The sequence below is a fragment of the Nerophis lumbriciformis genome, linkage group LG06 (genome assembly GCF_033978685.3).
Source record: "Nerophis lumbriciformis linkage group LG06, RoL_Nlum_v2.1, whole genome shotgun sequence".
Classification (NCBI taxonomy): Eukaryota; Metazoa; Chordata; class Actinopteri; order Syngnathiformes; family Syngnathidae; genus Nerophis; species Nerophis lumbriciformis.
In genome coordinates this window covers 5,919,081-5,931,859 of record NC_084553.2, presented here as the reverse complement: position 1 = coordinate 5,931,859, position 12,779 = coordinate 5,919,081, and positions in this window count along the sequence as shown.

The window sequence follows — 12,779 nt, the reverse complement described above, 5'->3', positions numbered from 1 at the left end:
GTTCAATCTCTCTCCTGTGTTAGTTTGAAGGCGAAACGAGAAACGCGCTCAGGAGTTCGTTTTTGAAGGAAGGTGACCGGTTTTTACAAAAAAATTGTTTTGAAGGGGGAATAGCAAACTTCCTGTTGATTTTTGCTGGGGGTTGTCAATTTATGAAATGTAGGTCTAAGTGAGACCTACATAGAGGTTTTTGTTTCATGTCTCTCCGACCTTCCCAGTGGGAGTTACAGGCAGTTCTGTCATTTTTTTCTTCCGAGGAGCAGTTTTTTTTGCGTTTTATTAAAAAATTGCAGTAGAGCGCAATTTTGAGATTTGGGGTTAGGTTTTTTTTTTTAGATCGCAATGTTTGCCAGTCCTGATGTGTGCGTTCAGTTTGGCGAGTTTCGAAGCATGTTAAGGGGGTGAAATTACAGCTCAAAGAGGCAAAAGTGACTGTTTTTAGTACTTTTTTGTCTTGAAGGGGGAATTGCCAACTTCCTGTTGATTTTAGCCCGAGAATGTACTGTTATGAAATCTAGATCTGAGTCAATCCTACATAGAGGTTTTTGTTTCATGTCTCTCCGACCTTTCTAGTGGGTGTTACAGGCAGTCTAGTTTTTTTTTTCCTAGGGGGCGCTAGAGCGCAATTTTGAGTTTTGGGGTTCGTTTTTTTTATTAAAAGGCAATTTTCGCAGGTCCTGATGTGTGGGTCAAATATGGTGAGTTTTGAAGCATGTTAAGTGGGTCAAATTACAGCTCAAAGAGGCGGTCGGTATAATAATAATAAAGAATAATAAAACCTTACAAATTCAATAGGTCCTTATGTCCCATTGCATAAGGACTCCCTTTGGGAGTCCTTATGCAATGGGCCATGCGGGCCCTAAAAATGTGTAAATCTAGCACTGTTTTGGAAAAAAGTTAGGACACCCCTGAGACAACCTCACAACAAAAATATCTGGAAGGACTCGTCCCTCTTTCCTAATTTTAGAGTAAACATTGCAACTTTTTCTTTAAAGATCTTTTATTCCAAATTGTTTTCTTTTTTATTTCTTTTTTAAAAGTATTTTTAGAATATAAAAAAAAATAAAAATGCTGCGGCCCTCAGATGGCCCCCGGTCCGCACTTAGGACAACTTTGCACTAAATCCACGGCAGCGGCTACTTTTTGTCACGTTAAATCTCCATTTTGAGCAAAAGTGGCGCCGAGTTTGAAAAGAAAACCTTTTCTTTAAAGATCTTTTTAATTTTCCACGTTGACATTTGCTGGGGGCGGGGGAATATTGCATATTGCAAGACCTGGGTGTTCTATGACACGCGCGTAAAACAGAAAAAAAAATAAAAAATCTTTATGCAGACGGATTGATTTTAAGTTAATTTAGGAAAATAAAATCATACAAGACCTGTTTTTTACCATTTGTATGACTAAGACCAAACTTGACGGGAGCCCAAAATGTAAACAAAAAAATGTATAATTTGCTCAAAATTATTCATAAAGTCTTGTTATTCATATACTTGTTCATTTTTTTGTTGTTGTAATCAGACTATATTTTCGGTGTATTACATGGAATCGTTCCCTGGTAAAACAAACAAACAATAAAACAAACAAAAAAATGTATAAATCTAGCACTGTTTTGGAAAAAAGTTAGGACACCCCTGAGACATCCTCAGAACAAAAATATCTGGAAGGACTCGTCCCTCTTTCCTAATTTTAGAGTAAACATTGCAACTTTTTCTTTAAAGATCTTTTATTCCAAATTGTTTTCTTTTTTTATTTCTTTTTTACAAGTATTTTTAGAATGTAAAAACAAAATTGCCGCGGCCCTCAATTGGCCCCCGGTCCGCACTTAGGACAACTTTGCACTAAATCCACGGCAGCGGCTACTTTTTGTCAGGTTAAATCTCCATTTTGAGCAAAAGTGGCGCCGAGTTTAAAAAGAAAACCTTTTCTTTAAAGATCTTTTAAATTTTCCACGTTGACATTTGCTGGGGGCGGGGGAATATTGCATATTGCAAGACCTGGGTGTTCTATGACACGCGCGTAAAACAGAAAAAAAAAATAAAAATCTTTATGCAGACGGATTGATTTTAAGTTAATTTAGGAAAATAAAATCATACAAGACCTGTTTTTTACCATTTTTATGACTAAGACCAAACTTGACGGGAGCCCAAAATGTAAACAAAAAACGTATAATTTGCTCAAAATTATTCATGAAGTCTTGTTATTCATATACTTGTTCATTTTTTTGTTGTTGTAATCAGACCATATTTTCGGTGTATTAGATGGAATCTTTCCCTGGTAAAACAAACAAACAAAAAAACAAACAAAATTAAAGCTGCAAGCAGCATTGGTCGGGCCCGCGTATTTGGCAGGTGCTAGTCCTAACTGTCCCAATACTTTTGTCCAGTGATAGTCATAAGTGTCCCAATACTTTTGTCTACTTTTAGTCTGAAGTGTCCCAAGACTTTTGTCTAGTGTGCCTACCTTGTCTGCATTGTGTGGGCACATTGGTGCTTCCTGCTTTTAAGCAGCCATCTTAAAAAAACAGCAGCGCAACAGCATCAGCGCAGCGGGTCTTTGAAGGGTCATAAAATCCAAACCGGAGCAGTTAGAAAAAAAGCGCTTCTGTCATTGTAATCACAAGGGTTCAATCTCTCTCCTGTGTTAGTTTGAAGGCGAAACGAGAAACGCGCTCAGGAGTTCGTTTTTGAAGGAAGGTGACCGGTTTTTACAAAAAATTTGTTTTGAAGGGGGAATAGCAAACTTCCTGTTGATTTTTGCTGGGGGATGTCAATTTATGAAATGTAGGTCTAAGTGAGACCTACATAGAGGTTTTTGTTTCATGTCTGTCCGACCTTCCCAGTGGGAGTTACAGTTTTGTCATTTTTTTCTTCCGAGGAGCAGTTTTTTTTGCGTTTTATTAAAAAATTGCAGTAGAGCGCAATTTTGAGATTTGGGGTTAGGTTTTTCTTTTAGATCGCAATGTTTGCCAGTCCTGATGTGTGCGTTCAGTTTGGTGAGTTTTGAAGCATGTTAAGGGGGTGAAATTACAGCTCAAAGAGGCAAAAGTGACTGTTTTTAGTACTTTTTTGTCTTGAAGGGGGAATTGCCAACTTCCTGTTTATTTTAGCCCGAGAATGTACTATTATGAAATCTAGATCTGAGTCAGACCTACATAGAGGTTTTTGTTTCATGTCTCTCCGACCTTCCTAGTGGGTGTTACAGGCAGTCTAGTTTTTTTTTCCTAGGGGGCGCTAGAGCGCAATTTTGAGTTTTGGGGTTCGGTTTTTTTATTAAAAGGCAATTTTCGCAGGTCCTGATGTGTGGGTCAAATATGGTGAGTTTTGAAGCATGTTAAGTGGGTCAAATTACAGCTCAAAGAGGCGGTCGGTATAATAATAATAAAGAATAATAAAACCTTACAAATTCAATAGGTCCTTATGTCCCATTGCATAAGGACTCCCAAAGGGAGTCCTTATACAATGGGCCATGCGGGCCCTAAAAATGTATAAATCTAGCACTGTTTTGGAAAAAAGTTAGGACACCCCTGAGACAACCTCAGAACAAAAATATCAAAAAATTTGTTTTGAAGGGGGAATAGCAAACTTCCTGTTGATTTTTGCTGGGGGTTGTCAATTTATGAAATGTAGGTCTAAGTGAGACCTACATAGAGGTTTTTGTGTCATGTCTCTCTGACCTTCCCAGTGGGAGTTACAGGCAGTTCTGTCATTTTTTTCTTCCGAGGAGCAGTTTTTTTTGCGTTTTATTAAAAAATTGCAGTAGAGCGCAATTTTGAGATTTGGGGTTAGGTTTTTTTTTTTAGATCGCAATGTTTGCCAGTCCTGATGTGTGCGTTCAGTTTGGCGAGTTTCGAAGCATGTTAAGGGGGTGAAATTACAGCTCAAAGAGGCAAAAGTGACTGTTTTTAGTACTTTTTTGTCTTGAAGGGGGAATTGCCAACTTCCTGTTGATTTTAGCCCGAGAATGTACTATTATGAAATCTAGATCTGAGTCAAACCTACATAGAGGTTTTTGTTTCATGTCTCTCCGACCTTTCTAGTGGGTGTTACAGGCAGTCTAGTTTTTTTTTTCCTAGGGGGCGCTAGAGCGCAATTTTGAGTTTTGGGGTTCGGTTTTTTTATTAAAAGGCAATTTTCGCAGGTCCTGATGTGTGGGTCAAATATGGTGAGTTTTGAAGCATGTTAAGTGGGTCAAATTACAGCTCAAAGAGGCGGTCGGTATAATAATAATAAAAAATAATAAAACCTTACAAATTCAATAGGTCCTTATGTCCCATTGTATAAGGACTCCCTTTGGGAGTCCTTATGCAATGGGCCATGCGGGCCCTAAAATTGTATAAATCTAGCACTGTTTTGGAAAAAAGTTAGGACACCCCTGAGACAACCTCAGAACAAAAATATCTGGAAGGACTCGTCCCTCTTTCCTAATTTTAGAGTAAACATCGCAACTTTTTCTTTAAAGATCTTTTATTCCAAATTGTTTTCTTTTTTATTTCTTTTTTAAAAGTATTTTTAGAATGTAAAAAAAAAAAATGCTGCGGCCCTCAGATGGCCCCCGGTCCGCACTTAGGACAACTTTGCACAAAATCCACGGCAGCGGCTACTTTTTGTCACGTTAAATCTCCATTTTGAGCAAAAGTGGCGCCGAGTTTGAAAAGAAAACCTTTTCTTTAAAGATCTTTTAAATGTTCCACGTTGACATTTGCTGGGGGCGGGGGAATATTGCATATTGCAAGACCTGGGTGTTCTATGACACGTGCGTAAAACAGAAAAAAAAAAAAAAAAATCTTTATGCAGACGGATTGATTTTAAGTTAATTTAGGAAAATAAAATCATACAAGACCTGTTTTTTACCATTTTTATGACTAAGATCAAACTTGACGGGAGCCCAAAATGTAAACAAAAAACGTATAATTTGCTCAAAATTATTCATGAAGTCTTGTTATTCATATACTTGTTCATTTTTTTGTTGTTGTAATCAGACTATATTTTCGGTGTATTACATGGAATCGTTCCCTGGTAAAACAAACAAACAATAAAACACACAAAAAAATGTATAAATCTAGCACTGTTTTGGAAAAAAGTTAGGACACCCCTGAGACATCCTCAGAACAAAAATATCTGGAAGGACTCGTCCCTCTTTCCTAATTTTAGAGTAAAAATTGCAACTTTTTCTTTAAAGATCTTTTATTCCAAATTGTTTTCTTTTTTATTTCTTTTTTAAAAGTATTTTTAGAATATAAAAAAAAAAAAAAATGCTGCGGCCCTCAGATGGCCCCCGGTCCGCACTTAGGACAACTTTGCACTAAATCCACGGCAGCGGCTACTTTTTGTCACGTTAAATCTCCATTTTGAGCAAAAGTGGCGCCGAGTTTGAGGAGGAAGCCTTTTCTTTAAAGATCTTTTAAATTTTCCACGTTGACATTTGCTGGGGGCGGGGGAATATTGCATATTGCAAGACCTGGGTGTTCTATGACACGCGCGTAAAACAGAAAAAAAAAAAAAAAAAATCTTTATGCAGACGGATTGATTTTAAGTTAATTTAGGAAAATAAAATCATACAAGAACTGTTTTTTTTACCATTTTTATGAGTAAGACCAAACTTGACGGGAGCCCAAAATGTAAACAAAAAAACATATAATTTGCTGAAAATTATTCATGAAGTCTTGTTAGTCATATACTTGTTCATTTTTTTTAGTTGTAATCAGACTATATTTTCGGTGTATTACATGGAATCGTTCCCTGGTAAAACAAACAAACAATAAAACAAACAAAAAAATGTATAAATCTAGCACTGTTTTGGAAAAAAGTTAGGACACCCCTGAGACATCCTCAGAACAAAAATATCTGGAAGGACTCGTCCCTCTTTCCTAATTTTAGAGTAAACATCGCAACTTTTTCTTTAAAGATCTTTTATTCCAAATTGTTTTCTTTTTTATTTCTTTTTCAAAAGTATTTTTAGAATGTAAAAAAAAAAAATGCTGCGGCCCTCAGATGGCCCCCGGTCCGCACTTAGGACAACTTTGCACTAAATCCACGGCAGCGGCTACTTTTTGTCACGTTAAATCTCCATTTTGAGCAAAAGTGGCGCCGAGTTTGAAAAGAAAACCTTTTCTTTAAAGATCTTTTAAATTTTCCACGTTGACATTTGCTGGGGGCGGGGGAATATTGCATATTGCAAGACCTGGGTGTTCTATGACACGCGCGTAAAACAGAAAAAAAAAAAAAAAAAAATCTTTATGCAGACGGATTGATTTTAAGTTAATTTAGGAAAATAAAATCATACAAGAACTGTTTTTTTACCATTTTTATGAGTAAGACCAAACTTGACGGGAGCCCAAAATGTAAACAAAAAAACATATAATTTGCTGAAAATTATTCATGAAGTCTTGTTAGTCATATACTTGTTCATTTTTTTTTGTTGTAATCAGACTATATTTTCGGTGTATTACATGGAATCGTTCCCTGGTAAAACAAACAAACAATAAAACAAACAAAAAAATGTATAAATCTAGCACTGTTTTGGAAAAAAGTTAGGACACCCCTGAGACATCCTCAGAACAAAAATATCTGGAAGGACTCGTCCCTCTTTCCTAATTTTAGAGTAAACATTGCAACTTTTTCTTTAAAGATCTTTTATTCCAAATTGTTTTCTTTTTTATTTCTTTTTTAAAAGTATTTTTAGAATATAAAAAAAAAAAAAAATGCTGCGGCCCTCAGATGGCCCCCGGTCCGCACTTAGGACAACTTTGCACTAAATCCACGGCAGCGGCTACTTTTTGTCACGTTAAATCTCCATTTTGAGCAAAAGTGGCGCCGAGTTTGAAAAGAAAACCTTTTCTTTAAAGATCTTTTACATTTTCCACGTTGACATTTGCTGGGGGCGGGGGAATATTGCATATTGCAAGACCTGGGTGTTCTATGACACGTGCGTAAAACAGAAACAAAACAAAACAAATCTTTATGCAGACGGATTGATTTTAAGTTAATTTAGGAAAATAAAATCATACAAGAACTGTTTTTTACCATTTTTATGACTAAGACCAAACTTGACGGGAGCCCTAAATGTAAACAAAAAAACGTATAAATTGCTCAAAATTATTCATAAAGTCTTGTTATTCATATACTTGTTCATTTTTTTGTTGTTGTAATCAGACTATATTTTCGGTGTATTACATGGAATCGTTCCCTGGTAAAACAAACAAACAAATAAACATTCCAAATTGTTTTCTTTTTTATTTATTTTTTTAAAGTATTTTTAGAATGTAAAAAAAAAAAATGCCGCGGCCCTCAGATGGCCCCCGGTCCGCACTTAGGACAACTTTGCACTAAATCCACGGCAGCGGCTACTTTTTGTCAGGTTAAATCTCCATTTTGAGCAAAAGTGGCGCCGAGTTTGAGGACAAAACCTTCTGCTGGTGTCAGTCTTACGCGGGCGTGCGTCACGTTGCCGCATCGTGCAATCATGACGCCACGTCTTGCCGAGCTGGAGATGACAGATTGTGTTGCCAGATAACAGCGAGGCACGTTGTTGCAACACACTTTTGTTTGAAGATTGTCGTGCATGTGTGTGCGCGTGTGTGTGTGTGTTCTTGTATTCCTACCCTTCTTGAGACGTGAAGAAGGAAAAGTATCTTCCATATGAGGAGGTGTGAACAAGTGATGACATAAACCATGGTCCCAATAACATTGCATCTAATAGACAATGTCTCATTTGCACCCCTGCTGGTCAAAAAGAGGGTGGTCCCAAAAAGGAGGGATTTTTCACATTGACTGTGTGTCGCTTTTAAAAGTGCTCCCCCTCTGGTCAACATATGAAATAACAAGTGTGTGTAAGAAATTGAAAGGCTCCCCCTTTGGCCAAAATGAATTAAAAAAATATAAAATAACTATGTATGTAGAGATATACTGTAAGAATTTGAAGTAAATAATTAAAAAACAACAAATTTAAAAAAATTAACTAAAAGCAGTCTTTTTCTCCCAATGTGTCGACTTATTTCTTATTAAATTGGGAACAATTTCTCATATTTTTTTCTGTTTCTGTAATATTGCAATATTTTCTCGTAAAATTATTACTTTTTCATGCAAATTTTTTTTTTTTTTCTGCAAAATGGTGACATTTGTCATAAAAAATTCTGACTTTTTTTCACAATATTGCCAATTTTGTTGTTGTTGTAAAACAGTGACATTTTTGGAGTAAAATGATAACTTTTGTCATAACTTTGCCAAGTAAAATTCCGATTATTATTATAACATTGCCAACACTTTGAAGTTTTCTTACAAAATTGTGACTTTTGCGGAGTAAAATTACGACTCTTTCCATTAAATTGCCAACATTTTAAGCTTTTCTTGTAAAATTGCGACTGTTCTCGCAATTTTTATCATAATATTACACAAATGCTCAGTTTTCCCTGTAAAATGTTAACTTTTGTTGAGTAAAATGACGACTTTTATTAAAAAACTGCTAAAATTTTAAGTTTTTCTTGTGAAATTGTGAACATTTTCTTGTGCAATTCCAACTGATTTTTCACAACAATCTTTTTTATATTTGCATAGTATGTATATATTATTAATGTTGTAAATACACATCTTTATATATCTAGAAAGGGTGGTCCTAAAGAGGGAGGCTTTTATCAGAAGTCTCAAGAAGGTAAAAAATACAAGAATGTGCCTCTGGTCAACATATGAAATAACAAGTGTGTGTAAGAAATTGAAAGGCTCCCCCTTTGGCCAAAATGAATTAAAAAAATATAAAATAACTATGTATTTAGAGATATACTGTAAGAATTTGAAGTAAATAATTAAAAAAACAAATACAAACAACAAATTAAAAAAAAAATAATAAAAAACTAAAAGCAGTCTTTTTCTCCCAATGTGTCGACTTATTTCTTATTAAATTGGGAACAATTTCTCATATTCTTTTCTGTTTCTGTAATATTGCAATATTTTCTCGTAAAATTATTACTTTTTCATGCAAAATTAATATTTTTTTCCTGCAAAATGGTGACATTTGTCATAAAAAATTCTGACTTTTTTCACAATATTGCCAATTTTGTTGTTGTTGTAAAACAGTGACATATTTGGAGTAAAATGATAACTTTTGTCATAACTTTGCAAGTAAAATTCCGATTATTATTATAACATTGCCAACACTTTGAAGTTTTCTTACAAAATTGTGACTTTTGCGGAGTAAAATTACGACTCTTTCCATTAAATTGCCAACATTTTAAGCTTTTCTTGTAAAATTGCGACTGTTGTCGAGTAAAATTCCAACTTTTATCATAATATTACACAAATGTTCAGTTTTCCCTGTTAAATTTTAACTTTTGTTGAGTAAAATGACGACTTTTATTAAAATACTGCTAAAATTTTAAGTTTTCCTTGTGAAATTGTGAACTTTTTCTTGTGCAATTCCAACTCATTTTTCAAAACAAGCTTTTTTATATTTGCATAGTATGTATATATTATTAATGTTGTAAATACACATCTTTATATATCTAGAAAGGGTGGTCCTAAAGAGGGAGGCATTTTTCTCAGGTCTCAAAAAGGTAACAAATACAAGAATGTGCCTCTGGTCAACATATGAAATAACAAGTGTGTGAAATAAATTGAAAGGCTCCCCCTTTCGCCAAAATGAATTAAAAAAATATAAAATAACTATGTATATAGAGATATACTGTAAGAATTTGAAGTAAATAATTAAAAAAACAAATACAAACAACAAATTTTAAAAAAAATAACTAAAAGCAGTCTTTTTCTCAGGATGTATTGACTTATTTCTTATTAAATTGGGAACAATTTCTCATATTTTTTTCTGTTTCTGTAATATTGCAATATTTTCTCGTAAAATTATTACTTTTTCATGCAAATTTTATTTTTCTTTTCTGCAAAATGGTGACATTTGTCATAAAAAATTCGGACTTTTTTCACAATATTGCCAATTTTGATGTTGTTGTAAAACAGTGACATATTTGGAGTAAAATGATAACTTTTGTCATAACTTTGCCAAGTAAAATTCAGATTATTATTATAACATTGCCAACACTTTGAAAATTTTTTACAAAATTGTGACTTTTGCGGAGTAAAATTACGACTCTTTTCATTAAATTGCCAACATTTTAAGCTTTTCTTGTAAAATTGCGACTGTTGTCGAGTAAAATTCCAACTTTTATGATAATATTACACAAATGTTCAGTTTTCCCTGTAAAATTTTAAGTTTTGTTGAGTAAAATGACGACTTTTATTAAAATACTGCTAAAATGTTACGTTTTTCTTGTGAAATTGTGACCTTTTTCTTTTGCAATTCCAACTGATTTTTCACAACAAGCTTTTTTATATTTGCATAGTATGTATATATTATTAATGTTGTAAATACACATCTTTATATATCTAGAAAGGCTGGTCCTAAAGAGGGAGGCTTTTATCAGAAGTCTCAAGAAGGTAAAAAATACAAGAATGTGCCTCTGGTCAACATATGAAATAACAAGTGTGTGAAAGAAATTGAAAGGCTCCTCCTTTGGCCTAAATGAATTAAAAAAATATAAAATAACCATGTATATAGAGATATACTGTAAGAATTTGAAGTAAATAATTAAAAAAACAAATACAAACAAGAAATTTAAAACAAATAAAAAATAACTAAAAGCAGTCTTTTTCTCCCAATGTGTCGACTTATTTCTTATTAAATTGGGAACAATTTCTCATATTTTTTTCTGTTTCTGTAATATTGCAATATTTTCTCGTAAAATTATTACTTTTTCATGCAAAATTACTATTTTTTTCTGCAAAATGGTGACATTTGTCATAAAAAATTCTGACTTTTTTTTCACAATATTGCCAATTTTGTTGTTGTTGTAAAACAGTGACATATTAGGAGTAAAATGATAACTTTTGTCATAACTTTGCCAAGTAAAATTCAGATCATTATTATAACATTGCCAACACTTTGAAGTTTTCTTACAAAATTGTGACTTTTGCGGAGTAAAATTACGACTCTTTCCATTAAATTGCCAACATTTTAAGCTTTTCTTGTAAAATTGCGACTGCTCTCGCAATTTTTATCATAATATTATACAAATGTTCAGTTTTCCCTGTAAAATTTTAACTTTTGTTGAGTAAAATGACGACTTTTATTAAAATACTGCTAAACTTTTAAGTTTTTCTTTTGAAATTGTGAACTTTTTCTTGTGCAATTCCAACTCATTTTTCACAACAAGCTTTTTTATATTTGCATAGTATGTATATATTATTAATGTTGTAAATACGCATCTTTATATATCTAAAAAGGCTGGTCCTAAAGAGGGAGGCTTTTATCAGAAGTCTCAAGAAGGTAAAAAATACAAGAATGTGCCTCTGGTCAACATATGAAATAACAAGTGTGTGAAATAAATTGAAAGGCTCCCCCTTTGGCCAAAATGAATTAAAACAATATAAAATAACTATGTATATAGAGATATACTGTAAGAACTTGAAGTAAATAATTAAAAAAACAAATACAAACAACAAATTAAAAAAAAAAAAGAAATAACTAAAAGCAGTCTTTTTCTCCCAATGTGTCGACTTATTTCTTATTAAATTGGGAACAATTTCTCATATTTTTTTCTGTTTCTGTAATATTGCAATATTTTCTCGTAAAATTATAACTTTTTCATGCAAAATTATTTTTTTTTTCCTGCAAAATGGTGACATTTGTCATAAAAAATTCTGACTTTTTTCACAATATTGCCAATTTTGTTGTTGTTGTAAAACAGTGACATTTTTGGAGTAAAATGATAACTTTTGTCATAACTTTGCCAAGTAAAATTCAGATTATTATTATAACATTGCCAACACTTTGAAGTTTTCTTACAAAATTGTGACTTTTGCAGAGTAAAATTACGACTCTTTCCATTAAATTGCCAACATTTTAAGCTTTTCTTGTAAAATTGCGACTGTTCTCGCAATTTTTATCATAATATTACACAAATGCTCAGTTTTCCCTGTAAAATGTTAACTTTTGTTGAGTAAAATGACGACTTTTATTAAAAAACTGCTAAAATTTTAAGTTTTTCTTGTGAAATTGTGAACTTTTTCTTGTGCAATTCCAACTCATTTTTCACAACAAGCTTTTTTATATTTGCATAGTATGTATATATTATTAATGTTGTAAATACACATCTTTATATATCTAGAAAGGCTGGTCCTAAAGAGGGAGGCTTTTATCAGAAGTCTCAAGAAGGTAAAAAATACAAGAATGTGCCTCTGGTCAACATATGAAATAACAAGTGTGTGTAAGAAATTGAAAGGCTCCCCCTTTGGCCAAAATGAATTAAAAAAATATAAAATAACTATGTATATAGAGATATACTGTAAGAATTTGAAGTAAATAATTAAAAAAACAAATACAAACAACAAATTTAAAAAAAATAAAAAAATAACTAAAAGCAGTTTTTTTCTCCCAATGTGTCGACTTATTTCTTATTAAATTGGGAACAATTTCTCATATTTTTTTCTGTTTCTGTAATATTGCAATATTTTCTCGTAAAATTATTACTTTTTCATGCAATTTTTTATTTTTTTCTGCAAAATGGTGACATTTGTCATAAAAAATTCTGACTTTTTTCACAATATTGCCAATTTTGTTGTTGTTGTAAAACAGTGACATTTTTGGAGTAAAATGATAACTTTTGTCATAACTTTGCCAAGTAAAATTCAGATTATTATTATAACATTGCCAACACTTTGAAGTTTTCTTACAAAATTGTGACTTTTGCGGAGTAAAATTACGACTCTTTCCATTAAATT